This window comes from Alexandromys fortis, unplaced genomic scaffold, assembly GCF_014885135.2.
Source record: "Alexandromys fortis isolate MF-2015 unplaced genomic scaffold, M_Fortis_MF-2015_v1.1 scaffold_215, whole genome shotgun sequence".
Classification (NCBI taxonomy): domain Eukaryota; kingdom Metazoa; phylum Chordata; class Mammalia; order Rodentia; family Cricetidae; genus Alexandromys; species Alexandromys fortis.
In genome coordinates, this window is record NW_026068086.1 from 359,960 (window position 1) to 383,624 (window position 23,665).

Sequence of the window (23,665 nt, forward strand, 5' to 3'; positions counted from 1 at the left end):
AAAAAAAAAAAAAAAAAAAAAAAAAAAAAAAAAAAAAAAAAAAAAAGGCTGAATTATACAGGGATCAGGCTTGGGAAAGAGAAGCAGAACCTCAGCTCCTGGGAGGGACAGGTTTAGGGTAGCCGGTGGTGTTAGAAGTGCTGGCAGACAGGTACCAAGTGATGCTGGCGGAGCTGGAAGGTACCACAGGTAATGAGGATGCTGGGAGAGCTGGAAGGTACCACATGTAAGGAATGATCCTGGGAGAGCTGAGAGGAGCCACTGGGAACGCTGGGAGGGGCCACAGGTACCAGTGATGCTGGGAGAATTGGGAGGAGCCTCAGGTTCTTCTTCCAGGTTTCTTGGATACCTAACTCAAATAAGCAAAGGAGTTGCTATTCCTAGATTATAAAAAGTACTTATTGCTTTCCCCTTTTTTGTTATCGTCTTGCCTATTGAAAATGACTTTTTTTTGAGCCAGGTGGTAGTGGCTCAAATCCCAGCATTTGGGAGGCAGAGGCAGGATCTTAGTGAGTTTGAGGTCAGCCTGGTCTACAAAGGGAGTTTCAGGACAGCCAGGGCCCTTACACAGAGAAACCGTCTCAAAAAACAACCCCCCCAAAAAAATGAAGAAAGAAAAAATTTTTTTGATGAAATTTTAATTACAGTAGGTAGAAAAGTAGAATGAATATCAGTATCTGACATCTGAAACTTTTGATTTGTTTGCTTCGGAGGTTAGTCTTTTGTCAGTCGTTGCCAATTTGCTGCCTTTTGTTTTTATTTTTATGTTGGGCTGTATGAAACAGAGAGGAAAACTAATGCAGTTGGTTCTACTTCAAACCACTGCTCACCCATCCCAGTTGCTTATTAATAAGAGGAAAAGCGGGATTGTTCTCTTTCTATTTTTAATGCCCTCATTTAGTTTCATATCAAACACTGAATTCTCCTACTAAAAAAATATCTAATTTATATTTATCCTGTGTCTGGGGTTATAGGTCAGTGACAGAGTATTTGCTTAGCGTGTGAGAGGCCTTTGGCTAAATTCCTAGCATTTAAAGAAAAACGAAACTATAGAAGGGAATACTTACCTTCTACAACTTGAGTCAGGAAACATGTAGAGTGGGTAAGAAGGAAATGAATGCAAAAAAAAAAAAAAAAAAAAGTAGAGCAACTGGGTATAGTGGCATATGCCTAGAACCTCACCCCAGGAAGTGAAACATTCATCTGTTATTCTTTTTATCAATAAAAACTTGGGAGTCAGTTATTGAGGTAGAAACTTGATAGGTCCATAGAGCGATGGAGAAATGAGCATTTGACCCTGCTTCTCCACCCCCCCAGATCAAAAAGACCCTTGAATCTTTCTAAGCCATGCCCTATTTCTTTATGTGTCTCTCTATCCTAATCTGGGCACACCAAAAACTCTATGGTTCATCCTGGCCAGTTAACCATGGACTCTGTACAGGGACCCTGCCCTCTGATTTGTGGTTTAACTTTATTGGCAGTCTCAGAAAGACAGTGTGAACAAATCCCCTGCAGCAGGGGAGCAGAGGCAGGAGGATTAGGAGTTAGAGGCCAGCCTCAACTATAGAGTGAGCTTGAAATCGGCCTGATCTACTAAGGAGCCTGCCTCAAACAAAACAGAAGTACAAAGTGCATGGGAAAGAGAAAGGATTCGAATTGATGGGCCACTCTTGGCCTCTTTGTTTTGTGGGAGCCCCAGTACCCCAGCTCTTTGCACAGCATCTGGTTCGTTGCGTTTGTAATTTCTGTGAACAAATATCTGACGGAAGCAATCTCATGGGGGAAGGCTCATTTTGTCTATTGTTTCAGAAGATGGAGGAACTGCCCACATATGACAGACAGAGAGCAGAGAAGAGGAATAGCAGGAAGGGGTGGAGCAAGGACAAGTCTTTGACGATGCCCCTTCAGTGACCTCCTTTCTCCACCCAGACTCTACTGTCCACAGTTTAGCCACTTTTTAATGGTTTGTTCAATTTTTGAATTCTTCAATAGATTAAACCAGTAATAATAACAATAGATTAAACCAGTAGTAATAATTTTCAGTGCTGAAAAAAATCCAATTTGCTCTAGAAAAGTTCTCACAGACATACCCAGTGCTGTACTTGACTAATCTCCAGATACCCTCCATATTAATAGGTTTGACAAGATTAGCCATCACTGCCCTTGGGATAAGGCTAAGGGACCCTCATCTGATCGCATCTTGCACATGCACAGAAGATCTTAAAAGAATGTTTTTCCAGATAAAGACATTCCAGTAAAAGAACTCCAAATACCAAGCAGTATCATGTGGCCCTCCTGTGCTCCCCAAATGTCCGTCAGCTGAAGATATACACAGACATTCATTTTGCTTATGGAAGAGATAACTCCTCTCATGAGAGGTTGGTTTGCGAGATACTTGGATACGAGGAGGTCATTGTTAATAATAACAAGAGCAGAGAACCTCTGTCAGCCAAGCTGGAAGTTTCATTAAAAAGGATAAGAGACTTGGAAATAGAGGTCAGTATCAGGCTAACCCCAGTGAGATGGGATTTGGCCAAAATTGTGATCCCAAAGAGCTATATATGCTTTCTTGTTAATTTTTTCCCTCAGCATTCTCAACTGTGAGTCTGTAGTCAGTGATACCACTACAAAAGAAGCTTGTTTATCCTTCAGAGTCAGGGGCAACATGGATCATGGACTTCCACATAGTTTCCGTTGACGACGGGGACCACGAGCATCCACAGGGCCTTCAGCAAGGACCATGGACATCAACATGGCCTCTAGGGGGAGCAGAGACCGTGCACATCCGGATAGCCTCACAGCCTTCTGCTGCAGTACAGACCATGCATCTCATTGTGGCCTCAGCTGGAAGGAAAGCCCATGAACATCAACACAGCCATGGCTGCAGCTCAGACCACGGACAGTGTCGTGACCCTTGGTGGCAGCATAGGCCACAGCCATCAACATGGCCTCAGGGGACAGCACAGATCTCACACACACCATGTCCCCCCAGGATCAATGTGGACCACACATAATTTTATTTTTTTAAATAGGCTTTTAAAATGTCACCCTCCCGATTTTGGTTCAAGAACATTCAGTCTAATCACTTATTGGATATTTAGCTGGAACCACTGACAGATTATTTTCACGTTATTAGATGGATTATTTTCAAGTTCTTAGTTTCAAAATTTGGTTATCAGGATGTTATCAGCACAGCGTGGTTGCTCCCTGGGGCTGCTGACTGTTGCGCAAGAGCCCTGGATTAGGGGTGAGAGAGGAAGGCTTGGGCTTGAGTTTCATCTACACCACAGGTGAGATGATATTAGGGGGAGCATTCATGCAAAAATCTGCAGAGAAAAAGAAGGCACATTATAATGCAACCTGCTGGGATGAAGGCTGAAAGTGGTGCCCATTTTCTCCCTGCCCTATGCAAACAACGATAAAAGAATTTTAGGAATTTTGTTGAAGATTAATTTACATGAAATGACGATGCTTATATTTTTAAGTGTGTCCTTAGTATCATCTGACAAACAGACCTACATAATCTTACCAATCCGAATACGGATCATCTCCATCACCTTAAGAAGTTCTTTCATGATTCTTCAATGTCTACCTTTATTAATTTTTTTTATTTATATGTATGGCTTGTTTTGTCTGCATGTATGTCTGTATACTATGTGTGTGCTTGATGGTCATGGAGGCCAGAAGAGGCCACTGGATACCCTGGGGCTGGAATTACATATGATTGCTAGTTGTTATGTGGGTCCAAGATTTTGAACTCAGGTCAGTAGCCATGCTCTTACTGGTTGAACATATCTCCAGCCACTAGTTTTTTTTTTTTTTAAATGGGTCAACTGACCAACTGACTTACTACAAGTGTCACCAAGAAGCAATGGTGGTAGTAGTTACTCTTCTTTTTGCTAGAAAAGAATGTCTAGCATAACTTAAAGGAGGAGACATTTATCTTGCCTCATGGTTTCACAGGGTTCCATTCATGGTTTGAAGCACCCATGTATCATGGATGGAAATGGGAGCCTGTGGTATGTAGAGGCTATTCTTTAGTTCTTGGAGGGCAGGAGGTGAGAACCAGATAGTATCCCAAGAGCATATCGCTAATGATGAACTTCCTTCAACCAGATCCTATATACTCTCCTCATTTTCCAATACCACCATATTATAAATCTATTAGGATATCAATTTGTTGATTAGTAGAGAACCCTCATAACATACCCAGAGAGAGGTAAACCTTAGTGTTTCTTAATCTAATCAAGCCTGGCCTCTCAGGCTGTTTTTCTTCCTTCCTTCCTTCCTTCCTTCCTTCCTTCCTTCCTTCCTTCCTTCCTTCCTTCCTTCATTTCTTTCTTTCTTTTTTAGAAATATGAGTGGTATCCTCAGGTACTCCATGATTCTTTCATTCTGAATGCTTCTAATACCAGCATCATATATACAATCAAAAGATCTGCTTCCAGCTCCAACATTAATCTAGGACCCTTAAACCCTTTTGTCAACTTGACACCGGAACACACCACTTTAAGCCATAGCATTTTACCTCTGGTTCCCGAAGGGCTTGTGTACATCCTATAATACAAAATATACTCATCCCAAGTCCCTACAGTTTTGCAGTCCTGATGTTATTCAAAAGTTGGAGTTCAAAGTCTCTCTTAAAGCTCAAGACAAAGTCTTGGTTGTGAAGATTTTGTATACTTCCAACATATATTGCCACAGAGCAAGCATGCTTATTCTAAAAGGGAAAAGGAAAACATTAACAAAGGTGAAAAGGACCCAAACCCAGCAAGGAAATCATTAACTATCACTCCATGTCAGGCATCTGGAGTATGATGTGTTGTGATGCAAGGTTTAATAAGCTTGAGGAGCAGTTCACATGGCCTATTTTTTAGGCTGACTTCATTTTTTGCAGCTTCCTTGGTAAACATTTTATGTCCCTGGTCTCATCAATACCCTGAGGTCTCTACTGCAGCTTAGGCTTCACCCTTATTGCTTCATAAGTCACTCTGTCAGGGATGACCTGACCCGCAGAGACTCCTATTCTCTTACACACTGCCTAGCTATTCAGGCTCTTTTGAAATCTGGATAGAAGCCTCTAGAAGAAGGGTCACTCTTGATTCTTGCATTCTCCAAGTTTGCAAAACCAGCTTCACAAGGATGGCGATATGGGTGTTTTTGGATCTCTATGGTCTCTGAACTACTACTAGCCTCTGGGCGTACCCGAGAAGCTGAATCCTGGAAGACACTTCCCTAAGCTTCTTTCAGATGATTTTACTCTTTTCAGATTCTGGAGGCTGGGCCAGACAGATGTCTCAGTGGGTAAAGGTACTTGCTACCAAGCTAGACTACCTAAATCCTATCCCTGGGAATCCACATGGCGGAAGGAGAGAACAAATGCCTGCAAGTTATTCTCTGACCTTCACATGATCGTTATGACAAGTTTACCTCCTCAAATAATTTATGGAACAATTTCTTCAAATTGTGGAGACTGTCTTCAATGGAGCCAACTAATCCCTTTGGTACTCTTGAGCAATCTTTCATATTGCCCCAGTGCAATGTCTATGGATGCTTTTTTAAAGGTGTTAACCCCCACGACAATTACGTTTTCCTTAGCCCCAACTGGACACAGGCTGGCTTTTCTGACCAAACTGTAATACTTACTATAAACCTGACTGAAAGTAACTGGCAATAATCACAAAGGAACAAAAAAAGCTTAAATCCAGCCGGGCAGTGGTGGTGCACGCCTTTAATTCCAGGACTTCAAAGGATCTCTGTGAGTTTGAGGTCAGCCAGGTCTACAGAGCTCGTTCCAGGACAGGTTCAAAAGCTATACAGAGAAACCCTGTCTCAAAAAACCAAACCAAACCAAAACAAAACCTCAATCCTATGCTGCCTTGAAATTTTCTCTGCCAAATTAATTATTCCACAACCCCTAAACTTTGCTTCCCACAATATGTCAAGGCATGGATTAGACATACATACCCAAGGTTTTCCATAGGAACATGACACAGACAGCCCCTAGTGATGCATTTTTTCCTGCTCACAATTCAGTACATTCAGAATGCACTGGCTGTAGGGGGTTCCACGAGAATCGCCCATTGAGCTCTACCTACAACCATTCAGGGTTTCTGTAGTCCACATCTCCAAACTTTTCTGTGTCCCTCCTCCTACAAACCAGTTCCAAAGGCTTGTCAGTCACAGTCAAGATTTAATCAAAGCAGTGACCAGGCCTTCGGAACTAATTTTATGTAACAGTTACTTTTCTCATCAATACGGCAGAATACTTACTTGGTAGAAGCTGCTTAAGCAGAAATGGTTTTGTTTTGTTTTGTTTTTTAGCTTATGAGTTCATGAGGGTTCATTTCATGGTTTCTTGGTTCCACATACTTGGAAAAACCATCACTGTGATGGGAACATCTCCATGGTAGAAACATGTAGTGGAAGCCAGCTTTTGCTTTGTAGTACACAGAAAGTGGAGGAGAGATGATCTGAGTTTTGTCACTGTAACTTTGATGTATAAGATGGGATAATACAGAATGATGGTTCACTTGGTCACCTTGGCAGGTATTTAAATTACTGACATGGACCTCCTGACACATCTCTCTGTGCGTGTGAGGCAGGTAGTCATGGTTATGTTAACTGCTGTGGAAAGACTCACTCATTTTGGGTGGGACCATTCCTTAGGCATGGGATCCTAGACTATGTACGTGGAAAGGGGGAGCAGAGAAGCCAGCAAGCAGCCATGCATTTATTTCTTTGTCCTTTTTTTAAATTGTAGGTTCAAATGTGATCAGCTGCTTCAAGCTTCTGCCACTGTGGTTGCTCCTGCAATGAGGGATTGTGACCTTGAACTGTGAGTGAAAATAAAATCACTCCAATTAAGTTGTTTCTGTCAGAATATTTACCACAGAAACAGTAAGAGAAACCAAGACATGTGCAGTATATTACTTTCCCATATCATCCCTTGGATACAGAACCCTGTTTTATGCATTCCTTTATTCTGTTCAGAATATCAACATACTTGCTTTTATTGCTGACATTTGGGTTTTCAGTTTGGGACCAATTTGAACATTTGTGTATAAGGAGTTCCATAGACATGGTGCCATTTCTCTTGGCTAAATAAAATCAGGAGTCCTGGCTTATTCAAACAAACAAACAAACAAACAAATGTTTAGCTCTGTAAGATAATATTGCAGCCAAGCACTGAGGTTCACACCTAGTATCCCTAGCATTTGGGAGGCTGAGACAGAAGCATCACCCAGAGTTTGAGGCTAGTCTGGATTATATGAGCTCCAAGTCGGTCTGGGCTATACACTGAGACTCTGTCTCAAAAACCAACGGAAGAAAAAAACGAAACAAAGAAGCTTTCAAACTGCAACAATTTCTTTTCCTTTTAGGGCTGTTTCCTTTTAGGCACTTTCTCCCCCATTGGAGCATTGTCGGTCTTTGTAATGATTGCTGCAAGAGCGGGCAGATAGTAGTATTTCGCTTTCCTTTTAATTTCAGCCGGGGAAATAATTTCAAATATCTTTTGTGTGACTTCTAGATAGAAGCTGCCCTCTTTTCGTCAACTTCTTTCCACAAGTCTTGCTCATTTTTTATGGCATTCTTACTGTATGTTGAGCTGCGCCAGTCCTTCAGACATCCCAAGTCCCATGTCAAAGATACGTGTTGTTGATATTTTCTCCCAGTGTGAGGCTTGAGTTCTCATCTTTTTAAGTGATCCCCTCTGAAGAACTGATGATTTTTTTTTAAAGCAAATCCACTTACCAATTTATTCTTTCAGAATCATTGCCCACAAAACAACTAACTGTCTGTCCCAGGGTTTTGTCGAGATAAGAGTTGCCAGAAGTGTGAGTCATACATATCAGCTTAGATTTTTCCAGCAGCCACAATAAGATAGTAAAAAAAACCAGCTTCCTCCAGCAAACTCAAGTTTTGTTCAAACTAATATTTCTAGGGCATTGTCATTTCAACATGTGGTCAGTACAAAATTATTTTTTAACATGTATTAGTATGCGTTTGTTGTGTGTAGTGGGACATACAAATGTCACAGCATGCATATGGAGGTCAGAGGGCAATTTTGTGGAGTCAGTTCCCTCTTTCCATCCGGGATGGCATGTAGCTCATCAAGTTTGTGTGTCAAGAGCCTTTTTTTTTTTTTTTTTGCTGAGCCATCTTTCCAGTCATCTTATGAAGTTATTAATGCGACATTGTATATTATTTTTAATCCAGAGACCTTGCAAACTGAAATATAGTTTCCACAGGTTGGTTCATCTCAGTTTGGACTAGCCGCAGTTAAGGTGCTAACTGAGCTAGTAGCTATTACAATGAATAAAGCAGTTTCGGAGTTTCTATATTGCCTTTGTTTTATGTTGATCTGTGATCTGGTTTGATTTCACGTTCTTGTTTTAAATACAGGAAGAAGGTTTTGCCTCCCCCGTGAGCAACCAGTTTGCACACTGTTATTTCTCTTCCCAGTTGATCATACTCCCGCTGAAAAAAATCAACAGATCTGAAGCTGAGAGTGATGGTCATGTCTGTCCGTAGTCCCAGCACTTGGGAGGTAGAGGCAAGAGGATAAAGAGTTCAGGGTCATTCTCCAATACACGTCAAGTTCAAGGCTAGCTAGCATGGACTGCATAGGACCCTGTCTCAAATGAAACAAATGCAGATCTGTGTCTGGATTCCATTCTGCTTCGATTTGCTCTGTTGCTTCTCCCTTCCAGTCTTAGTTTTTATGGTTTTAAAGAAAGCCTTAAGACCAGATAGCTCCAGCCTTTCAATCATCTTGTCGTCTTCTTCTTTTCTCATCGTTCCTCCACCTTCCTCCTCCCCCCTCTCTCATTCTCCCTCTCTACTTCCCTCCTCCACCTGCTTCTTCCTCCATCTCTTTCTCTCCTCCTCTTTCTTTTTCTCCCCTTCTTAAGGTACACCCAGACTTACATTTTAAGGTTGTTTTTCCTCTTCTGTGTTCTTTTCTTTCCATATAAAGTTATAATCAGTCCATCAGATTTCTACAACAAATTAGATCTGGATTTTTTTTAAACCAGGGCAGAGGATTAAAAGATAATACCTTCCCCCAATACTTGCACGTTTATGTCCTAATACCTGGGATCTGCGTTTGTTACTTTATTTGATTTACATATATATAAGGACTTGGGTCATAGAGGGTCATATATATATATACATACATATATATATAAAGTGAGAGTGGAGGGGAGCTTTGCCTTCTAAATTAAGAATTTGTACAGCAAGGACCATGAAACCCAGAGGTCCAGTTTGGAGGCAATTCCACATGAAAACATTAGGTGCTGAGCTGGTATTGAAGTAATTAAGATGGATCCTAAATACCATACAAGGAAAAGAGTCTTTATGAGATAGTCATAGTAGAGACACCAGTCAAGAAGACAACTTTGAATTGGAGGCAGAGACGGGATAGTACTGGTACCCAAACCCGCTAGAAGCAAGGAAGGATTCTCCTCAAAGGCCACCAGAGGGCGCACGCGATCTTTGCTGACACTTTAATTTCTGACTTCTCTAGAGTTTTGAGAAAATAAGTTTCTTGTTTTGAAGCAGCCATCTGTAGTAATGGTCCGTGACAACTATAGGAAATGAGCCCGCCCATTAGCAGGCCAAGGAAGGTCTCCTATAGCTCTGCTTTTTGTTTTCAAGAATGAATGTCAGATTTTGCTCAATGTCTTTTCTACATGACTGAAAAACGATACTGTCGCCCATCATTTGGTTATTGTGTTCCTACTTTGTATCAACTGTCAGATTCCATGGGGTAAACATTAGAATCATCATAGCTGTTACCCCCATTAAGGAATACTCCCTGATAGTGAAGGGTTCTGAGACATTTTAACACTTCAGCATCAATCTTCTTGCTTTTTGTTTGATAAGGAAAAATATTCTTTTTTTTTTTTCCTGCTAGTTTCTCATGTAGTCCAGTTTGGTCTTGAACTCTCACTATGTAGCCAAGGAAGGCCTTGAATGCCTTGAATACCTAAGCCTCTTGCTTCTGCCTCCTCAGTCCTTGGGTCATAGAGCTACCATGCCTGACTGATAAAGACATTTTAAGAAGTTCGTGAAGAGTCTGTGGAATGAAGCTATGCTTGGAAGTACTTGTTTAAAAAAAAAAAAACGAATAATTACAGGGTTTCTGACTGCTGAGGGGATTGCAGCAGAGCCCCTCTGGGTGGGTTTCGCCATGAGAGACACTTTTGACGTCTGTGGTGTTTCAAAACAGAGAGGGTTATACCATGTGTTATTCTTTAAAAGAAAATATACAGATTGGGGGCGCTAGTGAGTGGCTGCACAGCAGCCTCACAGCCCAGCATGTGTGGTACAGCACCCCATCTCCTCCCTACTTTAGGGGAGAGCCATCATTCCTTGTTAGTTTAAACCTTGTGGAGATTTATTACCGCCCTCTGTCCTAAAACCTTTCGGGGGCTTGTGTTTCTGAGGAAAAGCTTCCATGTCACAGCTACCAGGGAAACCCATTCACATTCAAAAACAGAACTCTGAAAATAGCATAGTAGGAAAAAAACGGTTTCATATGATTTACGATCAATGAGAGATTTCTATATAAGCATATTTCAGGAAAACGTCCAAATTAGACCACCCAAGGGAAAGAACACAGCAGGGAAAATAACCACCGAAAGAAAAAAAATTCTACCGTCTTCTTTTCCTTTCCCGTTTCCAAACAGCGTCTAGCTACTCAGCGCAGGCTGTCCTTGAACTCCATCCTTCTCTTTTGGCCTTCAGGGAGCGCTTCAATTACGGACTACACTTTACGTGTGGCAATTTGATGGTGTCCAGTTTGAGAATAGATAGCAAAGTTAAGATTTATTTAAGCATTGTGTGTCCACAATATGCCTATATCCATCCTGTATTCCCACCCTTTTGAGATATGTTAAAAAAAAAAATCTGACTAAATCTTTCCCCGTTGGAAAGCAGTCGGTAGCATCCTCGTGAAGCCTCCAGGAGACTGAAAACGCAAAGCTGCTATTCCAGTTCACCTCCTGGAGCGTTGCATTCTACTGAAAATCCCAGCTGGAGTTCATGGGAAGGGACTGTTTGTACCGAGGACGGGTCTGGTGCAGGGCTGTAGGATTTACCGGTAAGAGTCGAGTTTCCTACGCAAGCTGTATTTCTAGTCTTAGCTGTCTCTATGCACTCTCTTCCTCTCACCGGTACTTGCCTTAAAACCTAAGGAATCCACAGGAAAAATAGTCTGCAAAAACAGCTCTCGGCCCTAAAACAGAAGCTGCTCCGGATATAATAACATGGATGGAATATTAAACTCATTAAAGAATGTAATTCAAAAATAAAAGATGGTGATATATATATATATATATATATATATATATATATATATATATATGGGGCGGGGTGAAGTAGACCGGTTGGTCCTTGATAAGTAATTCTTCAGGCAGTCAAGCAGAAAAACCGAGGGCTCTCTGAGGGATGCTTTCGCATGATTCAGGCCTTTGCAGGGAGATTCTTCAACAGTGAGGTAGCCAGGCATAGTGTTGCAAGCATGTAATACCAGCATTTAGGAGGTAGAAGCAAGATGATCAGGAGTTCAAGGCCAGCCTGGACAACATGAGACACCGCGCGCGCTTAAAAAAAAATCTGTAAAGAAATTGCTTTCATGTTCTGTGAGGTTTTATAAGGTGGGAATTCAAAACACCCATTTTTTTTTCGACATGTAGAGAAAAGCATGTTTTTCTGTACCGTGGAAGCCACATACTTTTAAATGGATTAAGAAAAAAGACCGCCCATCCGCTGTCTATACTAGATAAACGCAATCCAGGAAAGGTTTACGGCGACCGTCAAGTTCATTTAAATCTAGAGTTAAGACCGCACATTTCGCTCCTAATGAGCCAAAAGCGATATAAACAGCGGTGGAAAATTGAGTCTGGGGTGAGGGTGGGAGAAAGCAAGCACACAGATTAAGTGTCTCTCTCGCTTCGGAGCCGGTGAAACTGAAACGCGCCGGAAACCGCCTGTATTCCTTACTTTTCCCACATAGCATTCACGGACCCCTTTTCAGTATTTATGCCTTACCAGGACGAAAGCAAATGCTGAGACTTCGCTTCGGGCTCTTTTTAAGCTTAAAAAATGAAAAATGTTTCAAATGTCGTTCAAATGTGAACAATGCGAGCCCCTGGTCACAAAAATTACTCCCAATCTAGCTCGTTTTCTCGCTAGTCAACAGGAAAGAGTATGGTTTCTAGAAGGACTGTTATCGACTTGGGGTATTGGTCCTCAAAGCCCACTCCAACAGTGGTACCCCTGATCACGCAGAGACTTAAGCTTCTTTGGCTTCTGGCTGCCCCCCCCCACAGCACCCCGCTCCCAGTTTCTGGCTTGTGATGTGGCCGAGGTTTGATTATCCCAGAGGGTACGGGCGCAATCAACCCTCATCACGGATCTTAGGGCTGAGTCGCCGCTACCTGCGCCAACGCGGCACCTGGGCGACCTTGGCTTTGCGCACACAGCCGATGAGTCATCGTGGCGGGCTGCGTGGCTGTCCTCCCCCGCAGACCCCCAGAGCCTAACCGGGCCTCCTGCTCCCACGTGACACCCGGGGGCCCAGCTCCTCTCGCAGCCCCGCCCGCAGCCACGTCTCTGCAGCCATCCCTTTGGCTGCTGTGTTGCGCGGCAAAGCCCACAGCATCTGCTATTTGTCACTCAGATGGCTCGGGGACCGCCCCGAGCCTTTATATAGGCACGGCTGGGGCGTTCTCCAGCCTCACTCGCCTGGCAGGCGAGAGAACGCTCGGAGAGGCTCGGCCGCGAGCACGGGGCTCGCGGCAAGCGGAGCGGAGAACGGAGTGCGGCCACCTCCGGGTTGCCGCCATGGTTGCGTAGGCTGAGAGCCGGGCGGCTCGCCTGCGTCCAGCTACCCTCGGTGGGTAAGTATGTGGGTGATCTGGGCGCTTCGGCGACGTGGCGCGGCAATGCCACGGGGAGGGTTGCCGCGCTCTGCGCGGACCTCGGTGTTCCGGACCCTTCGGGTACCGAAGTAACAAACTCCTACCTTGGGTTTCCCAACTGCGGTCAGGGATGCCGCGGAAGACTCCGGATCCCTCCGAACGGCACTTAGTGCCGCGATCGCTCACACCCATCGCTGGGTGGTATGCAGCACTTAGTCTTGGTCCTTAAGATCTAAAAACACTCCAGACTCCACCAAAGACTGAAAAGAAAGTCGGGGAGAAGTGATTTGCGTTCGTTTGGGGAAATGCTCGTATTTTTGATGCTTTAACGATAACTGCGTTCTCACTTGTGCTCTTAAAGCTTTTCGAGAACGTCGGACTCCTAAAAATTCCTGGGAGAATTCAAAGTGCAACTTGTGTCCTTTTTCCCCCCTAGTTCCCGCATCAACTTCAAGGACGCTAGGAAGGGTTTTCCGCTTTATACTGAAAAGGGGTCCGAAAATGTTGGTAATCCCCCCCGTAACAAATGTACTACTTTGATGTTTTAGGAATCGGGTGAAAATTAAAAATAGAAATGTCCCAGTTCAGTTCTTCTTCTAGGAATCTTCCTCGAACCCCACCCTCCAAGGCGCTTCAGGGCCCTGTTAGTTCTCTGGAGCCTTGGCAAGGTTCTGCTCCCCGAAGTGCCCCCCCCCCCCCATTTTCCTTTTTCCTCTGCGTAGTAAACCTTCGGTCTGGGGTTGGCGTCTCTGGCTGCTTACTTAGCGCATGGTAAGTGATCAATATTTTAGTGACGTATGAAACGATAAAATCTGTTGCCTCGCGGTTTTTGCTCTTAAAACAGTGGGAAATTTACATACTAGTAAATGAGACCGGTCACTTAAGTCACGACTCATAGTTGACGACATTTGACATCTGCATTTCCCGACCTCAGGGTCCCGTACATATCCTTCACAGAGCAGCGTTCCCAACGTGAAGCTCCTATTCATGAGTTCTGAAATCAATTAAGTAGAGAGTGATTTTAAAAAAAAATTGAAAATTTGCAAACGGAGAAAACATAAGAATGTGTCTCAAGTCAGAGGGTCTTTGTTTTATGACCACTCGCCCCTCCCCCCCGCTTAGTTTTATACACACATATGTGTGTAATGGTGTTCTAATGCCATTCTTTACTATGAGTCGTGGTCAAAAAAGTTTAAAAGCCACTGCCCTAGGTAAATTTTCATATGCACCAGAGGACATACAGAAGAAGGCTTCCTGTGTAGGGCCACAAAGCTGGACAAAGCCTTCATGTCCGTCTGATGGGGAAACATAAATTATGTACCAGTCATAAAATGGAACATGGTACAGGAGCGAATGAGGTGGTGCTGTGTCTCCATACAGATTCCTCTCAGTGTGAAGGAGAAAAACAAGTTACTTAATATTGCATGATTTCATCTATGTGAAATTCAGAAACTGGCAAGCAAAGCTATTGTGTAGGAAAGCACAGAGATTAAATATCATAAAGGAAAACATATAAATTAATGTTATGAACGTCATTAATGGTCACTTCCTCGGAGGGGGGGGCAAATGGGTATGAGGGAACATGAACGACTCTTAGGAAGCAGAATATACCTCATCTTCTGGTCAGTGGCCACGTTTCAGGATTAAAAACTATTAAATGATACACATAGGTCTAAATGTTAAGCCCCCCAACCACCACCGCCACCAGTATATTAAAGAAAACGAAGAAGCCTGTATCCAGGGCTTGAAAGCTCATATTTTCCACTGCGTCATAAAGAGTCCTGATCAGGGAGAGTTACCTAGGAAACGCAACAGCGTTAACATCGCATTTCATAATTTCTTTGGTGGGCACATTGCTAGTCATTAAATTCATCATATGTTTCTATGCCTTAAAAAATTTAATATACTTTTTAAAGTGCTTAGAAGAAAATTGAAATCATTCAATATGCTATTTTTAAAAGTAACTTTGCTATGGCTTGGAATTATATTTTATTTCGCAATTTAAGCTCAACAGGCTTTTGTTAAGGGGAAATGTAAATACTAAAAAGGTAACAAAGCACAAAAAAAATTTCAATTCTTCGCTCTGGGTTTTAAAATGCTGCCATGCTGTGGTATTTATTTACATTTCAGCTATTCAGGGGCTCCAGGCCATATTTCTAGTGCTCAATTTTTGCGTGTAACTATATATTATATTGTGTTACACATTCCTATGCTACAGACCAGCACATTCCAACCATAGCACACATCTCTTGGGAAACAATGTTCTGGATGCGGGTCGTGGTTGAAGAAACTTTCAGATAATAAACAGGCATTTATAATCTTTGTGGTGCGTGTGTCTTGATTGAAAAAACAACAATCCCCCCCTCCAGAAAAACTGTTAATGAACTTGATTCCATAATGATTTCTGAAGTGTTCACAGTTGTATTTTGCCCACAGTTATGAAGCTCATGCATCTGTGGGTGTGGATGTGCATGCTTTGTTTATGTGGTGAAGATAGCACAAGGTTAGCTGTGTTTTTTTTTTCTCTCTCTCTCTCTCTCTCTTTCCTAGGAAGGCGATTGTCCCTGTGCCAGGGGCTTGCTGCACCCCCTCAGCCATGGGCGATGCATAGATTAGCTTGGGCTTGCCTCTGGGCTCTGTAGCCAGTTGTCATCTGGAAGGATTACAACTTTTTATGCCCTGTTGCTTTACATGTAGTATGTGGTTCTGTTTTAAGGATTAAACATGTTTTCATTATGGCATTTTTTTTTTCTTTTGCTGTGAGAGTCTTGAGAGGTGTTCTCTGCCTCCAGTGTGGAAGGCTTAGGCGATTTCCCTCTTGTTCCTGGTTTCTAACCTGCCCCACAGTCAGAACATGTGTCAATACCACTGACTTGCTTACTGTTGAGGGTCGCTTTATGGTCTTAATTGCTCCTGGTATGATCACAAAGAATGTGTAATCAAAGGCTTTCTGGGCAAGATGACGTATGTATCGTGTGAACATGCATTTGACACTCTCACCTAAAGTTTCTTTTTCAAACCTGGGAAGTTTTGCCCTTGATTTCATTGTCCCCTGGGCACCTACTCCCCCCTTCCCTGTTCTTTAGGAACCACAATTAGATGTATTAAGTTTTTAATCTGGCTTTTAAGGTTTTAATCCACGTTGAATTCTAGATATTATTTCTTTAGATCAACATTCTAGACAAAACCATTTGCCCTTTTCTCCGAATTGAGTTACATCTTGTTTGCAAATACGACGTGTAGAGAAGGCAAAAACGAAGGGTGTGGCCCAATGAAATGTACAAATGTATATGCCTGTGTGACTCTCCAGATGAGGTCAGAAGGCCTTTTCAATCCCGCTCCTTCCTATGGAGCGCGGCCTCCCCCCACTCAACTCTCTTGATTTCAATCACCGGGAATGTGAAAATGTGGCGTACTTTTTTTTCCTCACATTGTGTTCTGGAGAGCCATTCATACAGTATTATAAGGTTGTTTATTTTTCCTTCCTATATGGGACTGGCAAACGGTGCCCTATTAGTAAATTCCAGCCCATTACATATTTTCATATAACAACTATTTTTGGAACATGGCCAAAGCCTGTTTCTCTGTTTATTATGTGAGACTATCTGACCCAGAAAGCCTAAGGTATTTACTTTCTGGCTATTAACAGGAAGTTTATTTGCCCCACTTCAACAATATTCATGACTAACACCTTAGCCCTTTCATTTAACATTCAAGTTGCTGCCAGTATTGGACTGTTACAAGTTGAATTGCTACAATGTTCTTGCTTTTTTCAATTGAATTCACTTTATTTGAATTATGCATATGTATGTGTGCTTGCACGGGTTCCACACAGGTAAGTGCAGGTACCTGCAGAAGCTGGAGACGCTGGGATCCCTCCTGGAGCTGGAGTTCCAGCAGGTATTGGGAACTGAACTGGGGGGCTGGTGCAAGGGCAGTACTTGCTCTTAACTGCTGAGGCATATCTCCAGCCCCAAATGTTCTTTAAGCTATGTCTCTTGGGTACAGATTGAATGTCCCTCGTTTTAAACCCCCATCTTTCTGAACTCCTTCTGCTGAGCTTTTGAGTATCAATATACCACAAGTGGGAAAGTCCACACCTGGCCTCACATAAGACGTCTCAGTCAAGCGCAAATGAATAAAAATAGTATATTAAACTGCCTCCAGGCTATTTGTATGAAGCGTGTATGATACCTAACTGAAGGGGGCTGAATAACATGGAAAATCAGCACCCCGAGGCTCAGGGATCACTACAAATAAGTACAATTTGTAGTAAAATACAGCACTACAAATAAGTAAATAAATAAACAACTAAAGTAAGTGCATTTTATGTGTAGACTTAGGTCATACTCCAAAAATATCTTATGTATATTAATATTTTTTTAAAAAACCTCAAATGAAAAGGGACATACAATCTGCATAGCTCAAGAAGATGAATATGTGGCTTGTTGCATTCCCATGAATATTTATAATGATTAGCACTTATGGGTTTTTTTTTTTTTTTTTTTTTTTTTTTTTTGAGACAGGGTCTTACTATGTAGCCCTTGCTAGCCTAGAATTTAGGATATAGTCCAGGCTGGCCTTGAACTCCTGTCTCTGCCTCTGGATGCTGAGACATCACAATTTCTTTATGAACTTCTTCCAGTTTTAAATTTGTGTTTGTTTTATATTTATATTTTCTGGACGGGAGACTTACCAGGTACATGCTTCCAAGTTGTTATATTTTGAGACAAGGTCTCACTGTGTAGCTCTGGGTTGCCTCAGTCTCCCTGTAAAAATCAGGCTGGCCTTGAACTCATGGAGATCTGTCTGCCTTTGACTCCTGAGTACTGAGATTAAAGGCCTGTGACATCATGCTGGTCTACAAATAATTTTTGCCTTTGAGGGTTAGTTTGTCATTTGCCTAATCCTCCCTCCTGCCCACCCCACCCCACCTCTGTGTGTGTGTGTGTCTGTGTGTCTGTGTGTGTGTGTCTGTGTGTCTGTGTGTGTGTATGATGAGGCTCAAGTCTAGGCCTGGCACAGGATGGGAAGGTGTTCTATCATGGAATCATATACACACTCCAGCCTAATTTAATGGTGCTTTTTGATAAGCAGAATTATTTTTATGACATTCAGTCCATCAGGGTGTTTAGGGGGTGGGGAAAGGGGCAATAGTGCTTCTATGAGCCCTGCCCATAAATGATTTCACAATCTCATTTATCTGAGGCTTCTTCCCAAAGGCCTGTCCTTTGAGTTCTCACAGTGGATCTGCAATTATTGCTATTCGATCCTGGTATATGCATTAAGTTGGGATCAAGATGACGTGTTTTCTGTATGAGAAAACAGCCACTATATAGATTAATTGAAAAAAGTCTAGTTTTCATTAAATGATCTTTTCATTAAAAGATTATTTTTTTGGTTCTTGAGTTAATATTGGGCAGTTTTAACATAGTTTATAGTAAATTTTTGTTTTTCAGTGCTTGGCATTGAACACAGGGGCCTCGTGGTTATTAGACAGCATTTTACAATTAAGCTACATTTCTAGATTTAAAGCCCTTGCTGGTCCTGTAGCTTCTCTAATTTTGTTCTTCCTTCTGCGCCCCCACTACCCATATGTGTTATCTGAGACCAAGATGGTCATGTGATATTCTATTATCTTTATGTTATTTCACTGGCCAGGACAGCTAAAATTAACTATAGTGATTGTGGATGCTCTTATCTTGCTTCTAAGGTAACTGGGAGTGCCGTGTCCCACCATGCTTAGAGCTGTGGAGTCACGAAGGATAACTGATTTTATTAAGTTCATTTTCTAATCTGCTAGACTTTGAAGCCCAGTTGTTTCTGTTCATCTCCTAACTCTCTCCCTTTGTGAAGTATAATCTTGGGGAATTGTTTAGCCTCTCTGTAGCTTAGTACAAAATATGGAAGACAGAGATCTCTCCTGAGAGATTGGTGAGACTATTGGGTGGGTACTTAGTGAGGGTTATGAATTGGTCCTATCTTCTAGGATGCATTCGTTTCATTTTCTTCTTTGATTTCTTAGCACATTAGATTACTTTATGCTAACCATTGCTTAGTCATCAAGTCAGCTTATGTTCTTAAGTAAACCTTGGACATATATCTGCGATTGGGATTTAATCGACTTTCTAGTGTGATGCTTATGAGTCATAAAGCAACTGTTTTTTGTAGCAAAGAACATAATGAATGATCGAGTCCTAAAGCAGTATTGCACAAGAGCTTAGCAACCAAGATGGCAACCTTTCAGATTTTTATCTGAGTCTTTTGATCCACTAGAGATAGAGCTAGCTTTCGCATGAACAAATTCGACACTTGGCATGTATTATGGCGAATCCTGCTCTGCAGAAAGGGAGAGCGAGTCTCTTTGTATTGCATCACTCATACATTGGCTTTCTTAATTCTGTGTTTAACATTATTTTTTTTTTGCTTTATATTTACTCACCAACAATATTTTGAGCACTTTCAGGCCAGGCAGTACATTTTGCTGGTTTGAATGCATCCATGTCCTTGAGAACTTCAGGGGTCAGAAAGGATTACCTTGAATATTGAGAGATGGACCTACCTGTACCAATTAGGCAAACTCATTCATCTTCTTAATTGACAAAAATAACCTTTCTAACTTCCTATATTTTGCATGCCTCTCAGCCCCCTAGCTTTAGGCCCTTGTTTTCCTGTGTGGTTCTCCTTGCTGTAAAGTTTCCTACCCTCACGTGGGATGACCACTTACTAAGACATTCTGGCATTCCAGTTCTTGGGAAAAGAGGGTTCTTTGTTCTTAGCCTGGCAGTCACCCCTCCTTGCTCACTTCCGGCTTTCATTACTGGCCTCCCCATATATGTTTCTTCCTATCCTGAGTCCAGTGGTCAGGTAGCCTTCACCTCTCACCAGTTCCAGAAGATTCGCTCTACTGGGTCAATGGATACATTATTTGCTTTGCTATTTCTCCTATCTTTAATCAGTTCACCTCAACTAATTTGTGACTACAACTTTTCTAGGCCCTATTCTGAAGGTATGCTGTAATCCTTCTAGCTAGATCAGAACCCTATTATTTGTGATCTAGCGTTCTTCTTAAATGGTTAGCTTTCACCATCCATCTTTTTAAATCTAAATGTCATTTCCAGCTGGTCAGGTTCTTAGAGATTCTGTTCAAATGCCCTGCATGGTACTTGGTACACAAAACACTATTGCTAAATAGCTCCCACTATTAAATACCCATGATAATCATGCTTGGTTTTGCAAGGTAAGTAGTGTTGTCTCTGTTTTCAATTGTCAAGAAATTCAGCTGAAGAGATCAAGAAACTTGCCCAACACTATGTAGTTACTAAGTTGCAAAACTGGTTTGTCTGATTCCACAGCTCTTGCTTGTCTATGCTGTAGTGCCTTGGTGCTAAAAATACATCAAATTAATTAAATAAATGAAATTATGGAGTAGAAGTTAATTGACAATAAAGCGACATGGAGGTGGCTTTGCCTCCATTGCCAGTGTGCTTCTTGGAGTCTGCCCTTGAGACCACACTAGCCGACACTGGTTTCCTTCAGATGCCTCTTCTAGTTTTTATTGTTACTAATGGATACATTTTAAATATTCTTCAGTGGGCTCGGACAAACAGAAGGAACTACAACTTTGCACTATATTGCATGTTAATTAAATTAAAAAAATAATTTCAAAAACCTTAAAAATGTTAAGCTGGGTGTGTTGGCTCACATCTGTGATCCCAGCACTCAGGAGGTAAAGGCAAGAGGATCCGAAATTCAATGTTATGCTGAGCTACAGAGCAAGTTCAAGGCTAGCCTGGGCTACATAAGATCCTGCCTCAAACAAACAAACAGAACCAAAAAGGCTTGTTAGTGTCAGTCTATTGGATCAGGTTTATTATAGAATTATTTGAAAAAGAGAAGAGTTTTTTTTGTAATTGCATAAATTAACATATTTGTACTCATTTTGCTCCTTAATATAATCATTCATATCTTCTAGGGTTAAGATGGGAACTTGAGATTTATTGTAGCTTGTGTTTGTGTGTGTGTGGCTTTGTTTCTTAATGATAATGGTTATTTTCAGAAACACTGTCTTTGTTTAGTTTCTCCTTTAGTCACATTGCTCAGAACACCACAGTCAGGGCCACTGAAACAATAAAATTACATTTTTCACATTTATAGAAGTTTAAAGACCAAGACCAAGGTGTCATAGAATTTAATTTCTGGTTGGACTCTCTCTCTCTCTCTGCATGTGTGTTTGTGGGGGGTGTATGTGACGTTATCATTCTTCCCATTTTTTCTCTTTCTGACAGAATAGGGTGCCACCCTTCTGGCCTCATCCAAACTTAAGTCACTGCTGGGCCAGTGTTGTCTCTAGATACCTTCTCACCTGGGGTTGTCCTTTGACATGGGGACTGTGAGGGACTCGGGGACCCATTCCATCTGTACCTGAATCATTCCCAGAGAGAGCAGTAAAATGTTGAAATGGAGGTTAGCTGCTTTTGTGTTTAGGATGCAGTCAGTCTCTCAGCCCCTGCCGTGCGTCTCCCAGGCGTAATGTCAGATATTTTTCACATCGCCATTACTTTGGCTCCTGGCTGAGGTTTTGAGAGCGTGTGTGAGGCGGAGCTGTTCATTGGGCTGGCCTCCTGTAAAGTGTGTCCGCATCATATGCTTTTAGTGTAATAACTTGTTGCACTCTAAAAAGATACTTCAAGCTGCAATCTAGAGAATTGTGTTTTAAAAGCCCAGGGAAGGTATTCACAGCCCTGGAGGATGCTATGGAGCACACAAGCACATGCCATTCAGTGTGAGGTTTTGAAATCTGGGCTGTACAGGAAAATTAGAAACTCCCGACTCCTCCTTGGAATCATTAGAATAATACAGATCCAAACCTAGTCTTCGATATTTTTTTTTTATTATAAGTTTATACTTGAAAGAGTCATTGATTGACTTGTAGCAAGTTTGAAACGGGATACCCCAAAGGAAGCAGAATGTTTCTCTCTGGGCTCTGAGTCTGTCTGGTCATTGTTTTAAGCATCTTCCTGTTTTTAGTCACATTGGACTAGGCAAGGGTTAGAGAAATTGCCTCACTTGGGGACTAACCAATTTTTTTTTTTTAACTCATTTCCTACAAGTGGAAGTGTGAGGGCCAGCCAACGGGTCATTTTAACACTTCTCTGAGAGGCTTTTGTCTTTGGCAGCACAATAATCTTCCGAACTTGGAAGGTTTCTTGTGTATTTATTTATGTATTGTATTTTCAGGCGGTCCTGTATGCTAATTAATAAACACACCCTTGATTTTTTTTTTCTTTTCAGCTGAATGCCGTAGATTTACTGTCTCGTTTCTATGGCTCCTCTTAGACCCCAGAGAAGCCGTCTGGGACTCCCTGGCTTCTCTTAGAAAGCTTTCTTTTTATTCTGTCTGTTTGCTGCCATGTGTCCTTGAAGCCATGTAATTTGGCAACATTTTCCCGACCTTACACCCTTTACAGTCTTCCTCTCTTCACTGGCTCTCACCACGTAGTGAAAGCTGACCTTGAACTTTCAATGATGGTCTTTTCTCAACCTCCAGTGCCTGGCTCCTGTTCCTTTTTTGAAACTGGTCGAATGTTTGTTTGTTTGTTTGTTTTTCTGACTAAATTTTCTCAGAATCCCTTTTGAGAAGCAGTAACAGCCCCAGACTTCCAATGTTTTGTTCTTTTCTCTTTTCTCTCAGAGCCACAAACAAGGTCATTAGGCCAGGAGGTGTATGTCCTGCCCTGGCAGAGACAAAAGCTTAACACAATGTCTCACCACTCTATAGAACGCAGCAGCATCTTCCTGCCTCTTGAGGTCGGCTGCCTCATTGCTTCCTGACCACTAAATCAAGATTATGTATATTTTGGGTTCTGCTAAAGCAGAAACCTACTTCTGGTACCAAGTTCACTGCAGTCAGGATGCGTTAAGGCCATGCTGTGGTAGCAAGCTGCGCAACAGTCCTCCGTGACTTTACTCAAAAGTTAAATTTTCCTTTTTGCTCATACAAATGTCTGTCGTGGATTTGTTCCAGGCAGTGAGGCCCAAGTCTGTTAACATACACCCATCTTATAAGTAGTAACACTTCTTGGAATACTTAGTCTTCTTGGTTACACGGCAAGGAAAGGATGTTTGATGACTCTTTCCCCAGCAGTTAACCTGGTTACTATAGCCTAGAACTAGCTGCATGTGCCTGCTTACAGAGTGTACAGCTGAGGAAGGTCCAGAAGGAAGCAAGGATGTGAGGCAGAGCCAGCGTCCACCCAGGCCTTTTGAAGTTCTAAGAAAGTACTTATCTTTGTGCCTGGAAGAAATGAGGGTAGTAGTTGTATGTGGGAGTGACCTATAGGCCACTCCCAAGCTCCATACTGCCACCTCAGCTTTGGGGTACAGCTAGGGGAGGTAACCACTCTAACCGCCTCAAAGGAGTCTCTTAGGTTTACAATGCAAATTGTCACAGCGGGCCAATCAGTTCCTGAGGCACGGTAATGACTTTACAACAGCTCTAAATTCTCTTATCTCCTGGAGGTGTTAGGACTGGGTCATATATCTCTGAGTGGCTCTCTTACCGTGCCACCGCCTAAGGGGGACAGCTAAGAGAAAGGAGCCCTCCCAAAACCCAAGGAGTCTAGGGTCAGGAATGCAGGTGACCAAGGTCAAGTGCTTGCTCTACTAAGGCGACACAGGGAAGGATTCTTACTCCCTTTTAGTCATGGTTGAATTTCATTAAGGAGATAAAAATC

At 42.2% G+C, this 23,665-nt stretch overlaps 1 protein-coding gene across 7 annotated transcripts in view; it reads left to right on the plus strand.

Annotated features, from left to right (window-relative positions):
- Positions 1-12,715: 12,715 nt before the first annotated feature.
- Positions 12,716-23,665, plus strand: part of Plagl1 (PLAG1 like zinc finger 1) — a 42,514-nt gene continuing 31,564 nt past the window's right edge. For 4 of the 7 annotated variants that reach the window (XM_050122244.1, XM_050122246.1, XM_050122243.1 and 1 more), the window contains exon 1: positions 12,717-12,908. The gene's annotated coding sequence lies outside the window, so the exon portion shown is untranslated. Of the gene's footprint in view, positions 12,909-23,665 lie in introns of all 7 variants that reach the window. The other 3 variants (XM_050122248.1, XM_050122247.1, XM_050122249.1) reach the window with 2 other exon arrangements.